Consider the following 12,275-nt stretch of genomic DNA (forward strand, 5'->3'; position numbering starts at 1 on the left):
TGTTTCCACTGATCATCCTGTTTCTACAACTTGCTTGGAGTCCACCTGTGGTAAATTCAGTTGATTGGACATGATTTGGAAAGGCACACACCTGTCTATATAAGGTCGCACAGTTAACAGTGCATGTGAGAGGCGTCGCGTGGCGGAACCAACATGGTGCATGGTAGGACTATCGCTTGTTGGGTACACAGGAAGCAAGACGAAGATTAGTTTATTAAAACCGCCATAAAACACCAAAAAGGAATTTCTGATAGTGTTAGACGGCTGTTGTGCAGTCATGGAGGAAGATTCTGAAGAATCGATAATAGAGGATAGGGAAGGTTTTACGGAGGTATACTCAGGAAAAAGTCAAAAGAAAAAAAATTCAAAACGTAAGAAATCCAAGGATCAAGAGGATAGTGAAGATATGACGGAATTAATGCAGGATAAAGTTAAAAAAAAGACAAAAGAAAATCAAGAAATTGTAAGAGAGCAAACTGTACAAAATGTTAAGGAGTCTGGATTCAAAGTTATGTTGATATTTGAAAAGAGTACAGGAATACATTTGCATCCAATAAGACTATCCAAGGCGATCGATAAAATTATTGGGTCAGTTGTTTTGGCTAAATGTTTGGGACAAGGGAGAGTTTTGATTATAGTGAAAGATATTGGGGAAAAAAACAAACTACTCAAGATTAAAGAAATGAATGGAGAAAAGGTCACAATTAAAGAGATTGGAGTAGAAAAGGGGGAAAAAGGGGTAATATATGGAATTCCAACATATATATCCACTGACGAAATGTATGAGAACATAAGAGGAGGTAAGGTTATTAATGCGAGAAGACTGTATAAGACAAAGGAAGGACAACGACAGGAAAGTTTAAGTGTCTTGTTGACATTTGAAGGGAAAATGCCTGAAAAGGTTCAAATGGGATATATAAGTTACCCAGTAAGAATGTATGTCCCAATGCCTTTGAGATGTTTTAAATGTCAACGAATAGGACATGTGGCTGCAGTGTGTCGGGGAAGGTAAGATGTGCAAAATGCGGAGGTGAGCATGATTATGATAAATGCACAGAGGTGAATGGATTAAAATGCTGCAACTGTGGAGGTGCTCACAGTGCAGCATATGGAGGATGTGAGGTACAAGTTAAAGCAAGAGAAGTACAAAAATACAAGTCTGAGCATAAAGTCACTTATGCGGAAGCAGTGAAGGCCTGCAAAAGTAAGGAGGACAGGAGGGAAGAGATGAGGGATAATTTCAATCAAGATTCAAGGGACCTAAGAATGGAGAAAGCTAAGGAATCAGAACAACAGTGTGATATAAAAGATAGTACTTTAATAATGACTAAAGAGAACTTTCTAGCCTTTATTGTTAAGGTAATTAATGTCACTGCTATGTTGCCAAGCAGATCGGCCAAGATTAAAACAATTCTAGAAGCTGCGTCAGAATTCCTAGGGATCTCTGGGATTTCAGTGAACGCAATTCATGAAATTCTAACTAGAGCAACATCAGTAGAAGTTTCACAGGTATCTGAGTAGTTAAATGGTGATTCATGTAATGCAATGGAACACAAGGAGCCTTGTAGCAAATGGTCAAGAATTTAAAAAAATTGTATTGGATATGGATCACAAACCAAGTGTAATTTGTGTTCAAGAGTCTTGGCTTAAGCCAAATCTGCAATTTGTATTACCAGGATATAAGTCTGTTCGAAAGGATAGAGCTGGGAAACAAGGGGGAGGGGTGGTAACATTTATAAAAGAAAGAACTATATATAGGGAGTTAAGTGAGGTTAAGGATATGGAATGTGTTGTGGTTGAAATATATTTTAGAGAAGAATCAGTTGTAATATATAATTATTATAATCCATGTAAGAAGATTTCAATAAAGTTGTTTGAAAAGATTAAGAAAGAGACAAAGGAATTATGGTGTGGTGATTTCAATGCTCATAATTGTCTATGGGGGAGTTCAAATATAGATTATAATGGGGAAGTAATAGAACAGCTCATGGACGATAGATCATTAGTATGTTTAAACACAGGAGAAGGTACTAGGTATAATGTAGCAGAAAATACGGTATCGAGTATAGATTTAACATTAATATCAAATGGTATGGCTGAATTATGTGAATGGAAAGTAAATAGCGAGAACACAGTTGGAAGTGATCATTTTCCAATTATTTGTAAAATAAATATAGATAATAATCCAGAATGTGTTCTACAAAAGAAATGGTTGTATGAGAAGGCAGATTGGAATTCTTTTAGTAAGCATTGTAAAGAATATAAAGATTTAGTGGTAGAAGATACAGTAGAAACATTTTGTGATTCAATTACAAATATAATCATGGAAGCTGCAACATTATATATACCTCAAAGAAGGTCAGGTCAGAAAAACAAAAATATGCCATGGTGGAAGGAAGAGTGCAGTAATGCTATTAAAGAAAGAAATAAGGCATTTAAACAACTCAGGGAAAATATGAATATGAGTAATTTGGTGGAATATAAGAAAGCAAGAGCTAAAACAAGAAGAATAATTAAGAATGCGAAGAAAGAAGGATGGAGAGAATTTTGTTCTACCATAGGAAAAGATACTCCTATGGATAAAATATGGAATATGTTAAGGAATATGAGTTGGGAAAGGAAGGAAGGCTACTCTAATACCAGTTTTAATTGAAGAAGACAAAGTTGCAGTAATAGATATAGATAAAGCAAACATGTTAAGTAAGGTTTTAGAAAGAGCACATAGAATAGAATTGGGAGAAGAATATGAGATAAGGAAAAAGGAAATTTTAGACAAAAATCCTGATATAATGAAGAAAAGAAATAGCAATAAGAGCTGTATGGATGCAGAGTTTTCACTTACAGAATTGAAAGTAGCATTACATAAATGTGCCAACACCACTCCTGGGGTTGATAGAGTAAGTTATAAAATGATAAAGCATTTGTCAGATAGTATATTATTAAAGATACTTGAGCTATATAATAAAATATGGATGGAAGGAATTATCCCAAAAATATGGAAGAAAGCTGTAGTAATTCCTATTGTAAAGCCAGGAAAAATTTCAACTAACCCAGGAAGTTATCGTCCAATTGCTCTGACTTCAAACTTATGTAAATTAATGGAAAAAATTATAGTTCATAGATTAACATATGATCTAGAGAAAAAGGGTAAATTGAGTAAGTATCAATGTGGATTTAGAGGTAAAAGATCAACCATGGATGCATTAATCAAGGTCAATAATGAAGTAGAGAAGACAATAGCTATGAAAGAAATTATGGCAGTAGTGTATTTTGATATAGAAAAAGCGTATGACACGGTATGGAGAGAAGGGTTGTTAATTAAAGCATCAAGGATAGGAATAGATGGGAATATGTATAATTGGTTATCCCAATTTTTGTATGAAAGAACATTTGTAGTTCAAGTGGGAGGGTGTCAGTCATTAATTTATAAGGCAGAAAATGGTATTCCTCAAGGGAGTGTTATAAGTCAAATTCTTTTTAATATCATGATCAATGATATTTTTGACAATTTAGGATATGGTGTGGGATGTGCATTGTATGCTGATGATGGGGCTATTTGGAAGAGAGGAAGAAATACAAAACAAGTGATGTTTTAAAATGTCAACTAGTAAATCATGTTATATGATATTCAGTAGAAAAAAAGATTTTAAGGATAATGAATTAGTATTGTATGGGAAACCTTTAGAACAAGTTAAAACATTTAAATATTTAGGAATGTGGTTAGATGGGAGATACACTTGGAAAAAACATATTGAGGAAATTGATAAAAAATGCAGGAGGATCTTAAATGTGATGAGGGCAATAGCTGGGAAAGAATGGGGAGCAGAAAGAGATTCAATGCTAACAATATATCAAGCCTTGATCAGATCTACTATTGATTATGGATGCATAATTTATGGGGCAGCTTCAGAATCACTATTAAAAAGTCTAGATAGAATTCAATATAGAGCACTTAGATTATGTTTAGGAGCAATTAAAACTACTCCAGTCAATGCATTATTAGTAGAAGCTGAATGAAATGCCATTGAAATTAAGGAGAGAGAAATTGTCTTTGGTATTTTGGGCATCTTTAAAGAGTTACACTGGAGGAAATATAGCTAAAGATGTTTTAAATAATTGTTGGGAATATTTAAGTAGAATCGAGAGAGGATATGGATGGAAGATAAATCAGTTAACAGAGAAATATCAGATTGCAAATATTGAATGTAGTGTGTCACCTGTATGGGGAGAGGTTCGAACTGGATTATTTCTGAGGTTAAAATTGATTTAGGAATATTAGATAAGAAATGGGAATGGGAGGAAATGGGTATAATTAAGTATCAAGTTAATAAGTACATAAAGGAAAGTTTTTATGCAAGTTTGAACATTTATACTGATGGATCTAAAGATCCAAGAACAGGGATTACAGGAATAGGAGTGTATATTCCAGAATTCAAAATATCAATATCTAAACGATTAACTTCTAGATTGTCAATATATACTGTTGAAATGGTAGCTATTATAATAGGACTAACATGGGTAGAGGAGGTAAAGCCAGACAGAATAGTGATATGCTCTGATTCTGCTTCTGTCTTAACATCACTATTTACTAATTGTACTTCTAGAGAAGATTTGATGTGCGAAATATTTTCATTAATATGGCGAATACAAAGGAAAGGAGTAGAAGTTGGATTCTGTTGGGTACCAGCGCATGTAGGAGTAGCTGGTAATGAGTATGCTGACGAATTAGCAAAAAATGCTTTAAAAAGGGAAGAAATAGATTTTAATGTTCCATTAAGTAAAAGTGAAGTTAAAACTATTATTAAGGAAAATATTATTAAAGAGTGGCAGGAAAAATGGAATACAGATAAAAAGGGGCGGTACTTATATAATATTAAAAAAATGGTAGATACTAAGAAAAGCATAACTGGTAGAAATAGGAAAGAAGAGGTCATTATGACTAGGATGAGACTTGGTCATTCAAGATTGAATGCATCAGCTCTTTATAATTGGAGTTCATGAGACAGGTTTATGTGAGAATTGTGGGGAGAAAGAATCAGTGGAGCATGTGATATATGATTGTAAAAGGTATGATGAGGAAAGGAAGGAATTGATATCATATTTAAATGAAAGAGGGAAGGTTAATAGGGATTTGGCATATTTGTTAGGTTATGAGTTTAATAAGGATAGAGAAGGATATAGAATATTAATGAAATATATGTATAATACTGGATTAAGTGAAAGGATTTAGTATAGAATAAGGATGGTTTGATCTATTCTAGATTTTATAGTCCAGTCTGGAGGAGCTGAACACGCAGCGCCAGGCGGGCTATAGGAGATGGAATGAGATGGAGCATCAAAAAAGTAAATAAGGATGAATATGTGCGAAAGAAGCAAAGGAAATAATAATAATAAGGAAAATCTGATCATAATAAATCATGACTGCATAACAGCAAAGGTAGGTGGCGATATGCACTAAGAATGCAACGCGCCAATAAACGAAAGAAGAAGAAGAAGAAGAAGTGCATGTCAGAGCACAAACCAAGCCATGAAGTCCAAGGAATTGTCTGTAGACCTCTGAGACAGGACTGTATCGAGACACAGATCTGGGAAAGGGCACAGAAAAATGTCTGCAGCATTGAAGGTCCCAATGCGCACAGTGGCCTCCATCATCCATAAATGGAAGACGTTTGGAACCACCAGGACTCTTCCTAGAGCTGGCCAAACTGAGCGATCGGGGGAGAAGGGCCTTAGTCAGGGAGGTGACCAAGAACCCGATGGTTTCTCTGTGGAGAGAGGAGAACCTTCCAGTAGAACAACCATCTCTGCAGCACTCCACAAATCAGGCCTGTAGGGTAGAGTGGCCAGACAGAAGTCACTCCTCAATAAACATGACAGCCTGCCTGGTGTTTGCCAAAAGGAATCTGAAGGAGACTCTGACCATGTGAAACAAAATGATCTGGTCTAATGAAACAAATATTGAACTCTTTGGCCGGAATGGCAAGTGTCATGTCTGGAGGAAACAAGGCACCACTCATCACCTGGTCAATACCATCCCTACAGTGAAGCATGGTGGTGGCAGCATCATGCTGTGGGGATGTTTTTCGGTGGCAGGAACTGGGAGACTAGTCAGGATCGAGGGAAAGCTGAATGCAGCAATGAACAGGGACATCCTTGATGAAAACCTGCTCCAGAGCGCTCTGGACCTCAGACTGGAGTGAAGGTTCATCTTCCAACAGGACAACGACCCTAAGCACACAGCCAAGATAACAAAGGAGTGGCTACGGGACAACTCTGTGAATGTCCTTGAGTGGCCCAGACTTGAAACCGATTGAACATCTCTGGAGAGATCAGAAAATGACTGTGCACAGATGCTCCCCATCCAACCTGATGGAGCTTGAGAGGTCCTGCAAAGAAGAACGGGAGAAACTGCCCAAACATGGGTGTGCCAAGCTTGTAGCATCATGCTCAAAAAGACCTGAGGCTGTAATTGGTGCCAAAGGTGCTTCAACAAAGTATTGATCAAAGGCTGTGAATCCTTATGTACATGTGATTTTTCATTTATTTTTTTATAAATTTGCAAAGATTTCAAACAAACTTCTTTCACGTTGTCATTATTGGGTATTGTTTGTAGAATTGAGGAAAATAATGAATTTAATCCATTTTGGATTAAGGCTGTAACATAACAAAATGTGGAAAAAGTGAAGAGCTGTGAATACTTTCCGGATGCACTGTATTTCAAGATACCCCGTAGAATTGTCTGTAATTTCAATGGTAAGACTGCAAAAATGCTACAGAAAAAAAACTTTCCTTGAATAACGAGTATTAACTGTAAAATAAACAGTATTTTTTATATATATTTAAGACTATAAAGTAGTAAAGATAACATTTTAGATGTAAAAAGTATGATTTTTCCTGTAAAATTAACAAAAAATATATATTATGTTTAACAAGAGAGTTCATGTACTTTCTACATTAAATTGTTAATATTACTGTAAAAAACTATAATCGGGAATTCCCACTATTCCATGCATTACCCATTACATTTAATTATATTTTTTGGGAATCATTATTTCAGTTATGTACTTTGGGGTGTTCTGTGTTAATGTTTACTGCATTATTTACATCTTGCCATGACGGTGTTTATTGTTAGTGACACTGAGCAATGTCTACATGTTTATTGGTCATTGCTCCTGGTAGAGCCACTATTGATGAACTTCTGTAAATTTAACAGATTTTTTTTACAGTGTGGTCATCTAAATAATAACTGTTTTAAACTGTAAAAATTACAGGTTGTTCTGTAAAGTTGTTTACATTTTTTTTTTTTTTTACATAATTATTTTGACAACCACAGCTGATTTTTTTTTTTTTTTTTTTACAGTGTGTGACTAACTATAAATTATTAAGAGCACGATAAGAGAAGAACAATATTTTGAAAGGACATCATTTTTTTTTTTTTTTACTGGAAGCACATTTATTAATGCTGACATGAACCTCCAGCAGTCTGATACACAACACAATTAATATACAAGGAGAACATGTGTACGAGTAACTCTATATGTGTAATTAGATCTCTGCTAAATAATTCATTCACGTTATCTCAACATTTACTGAACGGAAAGTAAAAGCACAATGTGTATTTACACAATCAGTAAAAAAAAAAAAAACTATCAGCACTCCATAAACCACCGCATAAATATTCAAATAACAGTATCATGATGTTGGAACACACATGTAATGCTCTGCAGCATTTTTGATCGTTCTGAATCGTTTTATTTACATTAAAAGCTGAAAACAAACCTGAAACAGAAACAACAGACCGATGAATCGCTCAATCGCAGCGCAGCATTATGACGTCACAATAAAAAGCTTCTTCTTCGTTGGGCTTTTATGGCAGTTATCCGGATTGTTGCATTACTGCCACCTTCTGTTTTACATTTACCTAGAGTTCATTTATTTATAGCCGCTTGTCCAGTCCAGTCTTTTTTAGAAAATTAAATAGAAACTTCCTCCCTTGTTTACTGTCTGCACATTCTAGCAATATTGTCAGTGTTGCCAACTAGTTTCAATCGAAAGTAGCAAAAAAGCCTGCTCGAAAAGTCGCTAAATGGCGCTAGATGACGGCATACGCTAATTAACATACTCATGACGTTACCGCGTCTCATTTGCATTTTGCATAGTGTCCGCCCTTTACATGTTTTTACTTCTCTGTGCTTACCGTACATACTGTAATACCCTGTCAATTCCCAAAGTCTATCAGTCAATCAGAGAGAAAGTTAGAAGCGACGTTAACTTTCTTATATTTTCTCTCACACAGCGTTCAGCCATAACAAACCACTATGTGCATATTTACAAAAAAATAAAAAATATGTGCATATTTACAAAAATCTATGCACATGTTTAGGAAAAAACTGTGCAAGGTATGGCTTGGGAGTATGTGTCCATCACATCAGTTTTTGCATCCGAAAATGTTGGGCTGCATTGGAATCTGGAAAAGCAGACTTACATGCCAGACAAATGTGGTCACATGAAAGAATGGAACAATGCTCTGTGATAGCCATTGTCATTGTTGCCTCACCTGTTTGAAAGAGTCAGTGTTTTTTGAAGAAAATGGCAATGTAGAGTTATCTAAGTAAGTGTCTGAATTCAGAGTGTTTAGAAACAGGAATGAACAACCGTCTTAAAAATCTCCTGTGATGAAGTGCATGAAAAGAATAAAATTAAACGGTCAAATTAAACTCTTTAAAGGGTAACTAAACCCTAAACCAACTTTTTTTATTTAATGATCTGTAAGAATGTGGCTTTATTAGTACTGGTCATTGATTCAAGTAATTAAAAAAAAAAAATGGTGTAAAAACGTCTGAGTGCTGCCCTCTTCAGGTTGAACGGTGGCTACTGCAGTTGAATTTTCCTATTGGCTGTTTGCGGTACTTCGTGATGTAAGCGATGACAGCTGACGTAAGCAGGTTCCAACTCACCACGCCCTTGGTACGAGCTACCACGCCCATGGCAGAATAAAAACCATCTCGTTTCGTCAAAACCACTGTAGCGAGTCAGGAGTTGGAATTGCGAGTATTGAAAACGATCAGGATAGAGTATTTTAGCATCTATTTAGCATAGCATTTATATAGTTATTTAGATTATTTCGTGTAGCCTAGGTAGTTAATTAGCATATTTGTTAGTGTAGTATTGTTAGAAGCATAGTTATTTAGTAGCATAGTATTGCGTCAGTTAGGATAGCTTCAAGTAAGCGTAAATTATCTGTATTTAGTACAGTGGTCAGGATGGTACGTAGGTGTAATGTTGCTGGTTGCAACAGCACTGCTGGACTGTATTGCTTTCCATATAGACTTGGAAATTAGGCTCAGGGGTTGCACGTCCTTGTTCTGGAAGACCGCGAGTTCCCGCCTAGAGCTGGAGGAGTGTGCAAACTGCATTTTACGCGGGATTGCTTCTCCAACGCAATGGAGGTGGAAATGGGCTTCTCCAAACAGCTCGCGCTGAAGAGTGACGCAGTGCCAAACGCATGGACTCCACCACCTCAGCGGCGTCTTGAGGTGAGTGATCATATATATTTGAATCACAATTTATGGTTAGGCTAAAGTTAATCCTCTGGGGTCGACTAAACGCTGTCGCTGAGCGCGGAGTGTTAAACGTATTGCACCCTTATACATTGTATTACGGTATTGACTACCTGTATAGTTTTATTTGGAGGTATATGGTTTTGTACATGATGACGTTACGCTTTACGTCACATTCTTCTAAGTTGAGAGAACAGCTAACTGATGTTATGTTCAAGTGAAGCTTGCTAAATAAAAATCCTGCTAAAAGGATAAACATCACTGAACAGCGTATCGTTTGTTTTCCTGCACGCGAGTGAAGGTGAATGTGCACTCGGATGCTCAACAGGGAGTTAAAACCGCAGTTTGAGCCAGCGGCTCGAATTGATATGGCTCCGGCCCTGTGTCCACAGGCAATTCACCCTCCTCCACTTCAGGTGAAGGTGGGGGAGAAAGGTCGTCGACTTCAAAAGACCGCTCCGTGGCAAAGCTACTTGCGTCACTCCAGTCACTCTCCATTTTAGAGTCTGACAGCAGCTGTCAATGAATCTGTCACTACGGGTCTCAGGTGCATGCTGGGGTCTGCCCACTTTATGAGCATTTTTCAAATATTGCTAGTGGGTGGAGTCAGACTCTGAGCAGGGGTTTAGTTACCCTTTAAATGTAAAACTAAAAGGAGCAAACAATACAGACTCGTGATTGGTCCTTGACAACGCTGTTTGCACATGCGCAGCTCATTCACGTCTATGTCAGCTGCCGTGCGGTCAACTGATTGTGCTTCTCCGCCTTCTCGCCTGCTCACCCTCTGTCAGTCTCACTGAACAGAGTAGACGCAGAGAGAGGTGTGCCTCCGAGTCCGGGCAAGAAAGCAAGACCACACGCTCGCGGGGCAGTATTGGCGACTTTCTTCTACGGAAGTAGCTAAGGTTTGTCCAAAAAGTCACTCGTTTTGTCGCTAGTCGCTTTTTGAATAAAAGTCGCTAAGTTGTCAAAACCGAATATTGTCTTCTATCCGTCCTATTTCCCGTAATTGTGTCATAATTTCTTGTCTTTCTTGATTTAATTTCTCACATGACATAAAAATATGTTCAACTGTCTCATATTTCTTACAGTGCACAGACCTGTTGGATGTTTTCCTATGATGTGAAGTGTAAGGTTGCTATGTCCTGATTATTATTATTTGCTCTCTCCGATTCTCTTCTTTATTTCTTACAATATCTACTCTGTTTTGTATTGAGCATAAATGCCTTTTACTGCATTTTCCCATTGATGTTGCCATTTTAGAATTATTTTCCTCCACACAATTCTTTTCTGTTTTGATTTTGATAACTAAATATTCATTTCAACATTTATTTATTTTTGCAAATCTGTCTGCTCTTTCATTGCCCTGGATACATGAATGGGCTGGGTCCCACGTGAATGAGACATGTATCCCTGTCTAGTTATTCTTGTAAAGCAATGAAACAATATTTCATAGAGCAGATCCTGATGGTTTCTGGTTGCGCCTTATTTGATGCTCACAAGAGCAGCCATAGAATCACTGCATACTAAATATGTGTTACCCCTGGTATGTTCAATCACTCTACTGCCATCAATATGGTAAATAACTCAACAGCATAGACATTTAGTTAGTCAGAGGCTCTTTAATTAAGATCTACTTGGAAACTAGGCACATTAACTCCTGATCCTGTTCCATTTGTTTCTAAATCTTTTGAACCATGATTGTATTAGAGCTCCGTTGCATTAGAGCCCTCTGAAATCCATTTTATTTAATTTTATTCTTGCCCAAATTCCATGTTTTCTGCTTTAATTTTTGTGGATACCATGTTTTCTGTTTAATTGACTGTGTAATTAAATGAAACCAACAGCAGAACAAAAGCTGTAGAAGTCCACGCCAAATACTGAAAGGCCTTATATTTCCAAGTTTGGTGCATAAGCACAAAAAATCATACTAAGATCCAAAAGAGAGGGAAAGCTCACACACAATATGTAGAAAAAGTCTTACATTTTTTTTGTTTATTGAGAAGCCAAAAAGTGCTCAGTGCAAAGACAAAACATTTCCGATTTACGTCCTCATCAGTGTCCCATTAACAACTGCACACCCGATTCCATTTATAAAGAGGGAGTATTTACCGTATTTGTCCTTTTTTATTTATTTTTTATTCCCTTTTCTCCCCAGTTTGGCATGCCCAATTCCCACTGCTTTACTAGGTCCTTGTGGTGGCGCAATTACTCACCTCAATCTGGGTGGAGGAGGACAAGTCTCAGTTGCCTCCTCTTCTGAGACAGTCAATCAGCGCATCTAATCACGTGGCTCGCTGTGCATGACGCCGCTGAGACTCCCAGCAGGTGGAGGCTCATGTTACTCTCCACGATCCACTCACATTTTACCACGCGCCCCATTGAGAGCGAGAACCACTTAATTGCAACCCATGTGACTCTACCCTCCTTAGCAACCGGGCCAATTTGGTTGCTTAGGAGACCTGGCTGGAGTCACTCAGCACGCCCTGGATTCAAACTTACAACTCTATGGGTGGTAGTCTACCATATTTGTCCTAATAGAATACCGGCATTCACATATATTACTAAAGTAACAAAGACAAATTATTTATGTGTATATCAGGAGATAGAGAAGGACACAAATTACATAAAAATGACACAACCATATATCTCACAACCATATATCAATAATATTCATTATTCAAAGAAGAATTGTTGTATGCATACAAATCAGTG

General features: G+C 37.1%; 2 protein-coding genes across 2 annotated transcripts in view; one reads left to right on the plus strand and one right to left on the minus strand.

The window, feature by feature from the left end:
- Positions 1-7,832, minus strand: part of LOC127648814 (gastrula zinc finger protein XlCGF7.1-like) — a 53,448-nt gene extending 45,616 nt beyond the window's left edge. The window contains exon 1 of the mRNA XM_052133590.1: positions 7,780-7,832. The gene's annotated coding sequence lies outside the window, so the exon portion shown is untranslated. The remainder of the gene's footprint in view (positions 1-7,779) is intronic.
- Positions 1-12,275, plus strand: part of LOC127648801 (uncharacterized) — a 309,374-nt gene that overhangs the window by 200,870 nt on the left and 96,229 nt on the right. The window lies entirely within an intron of this gene.

Source organism: Xyrauchen texanus, chromosome 9, assembly GCF_025860055.1.
Source record: "Xyrauchen texanus isolate HMW12.3.18 chromosome 9, RBS_HiC_50CHRs, whole genome shotgun sequence".
NCBI lineage: Eukaryota > Metazoa > Chordata > Actinopteri > Cypriniformes > Catostomidae > Xyrauchen > Xyrauchen texanus.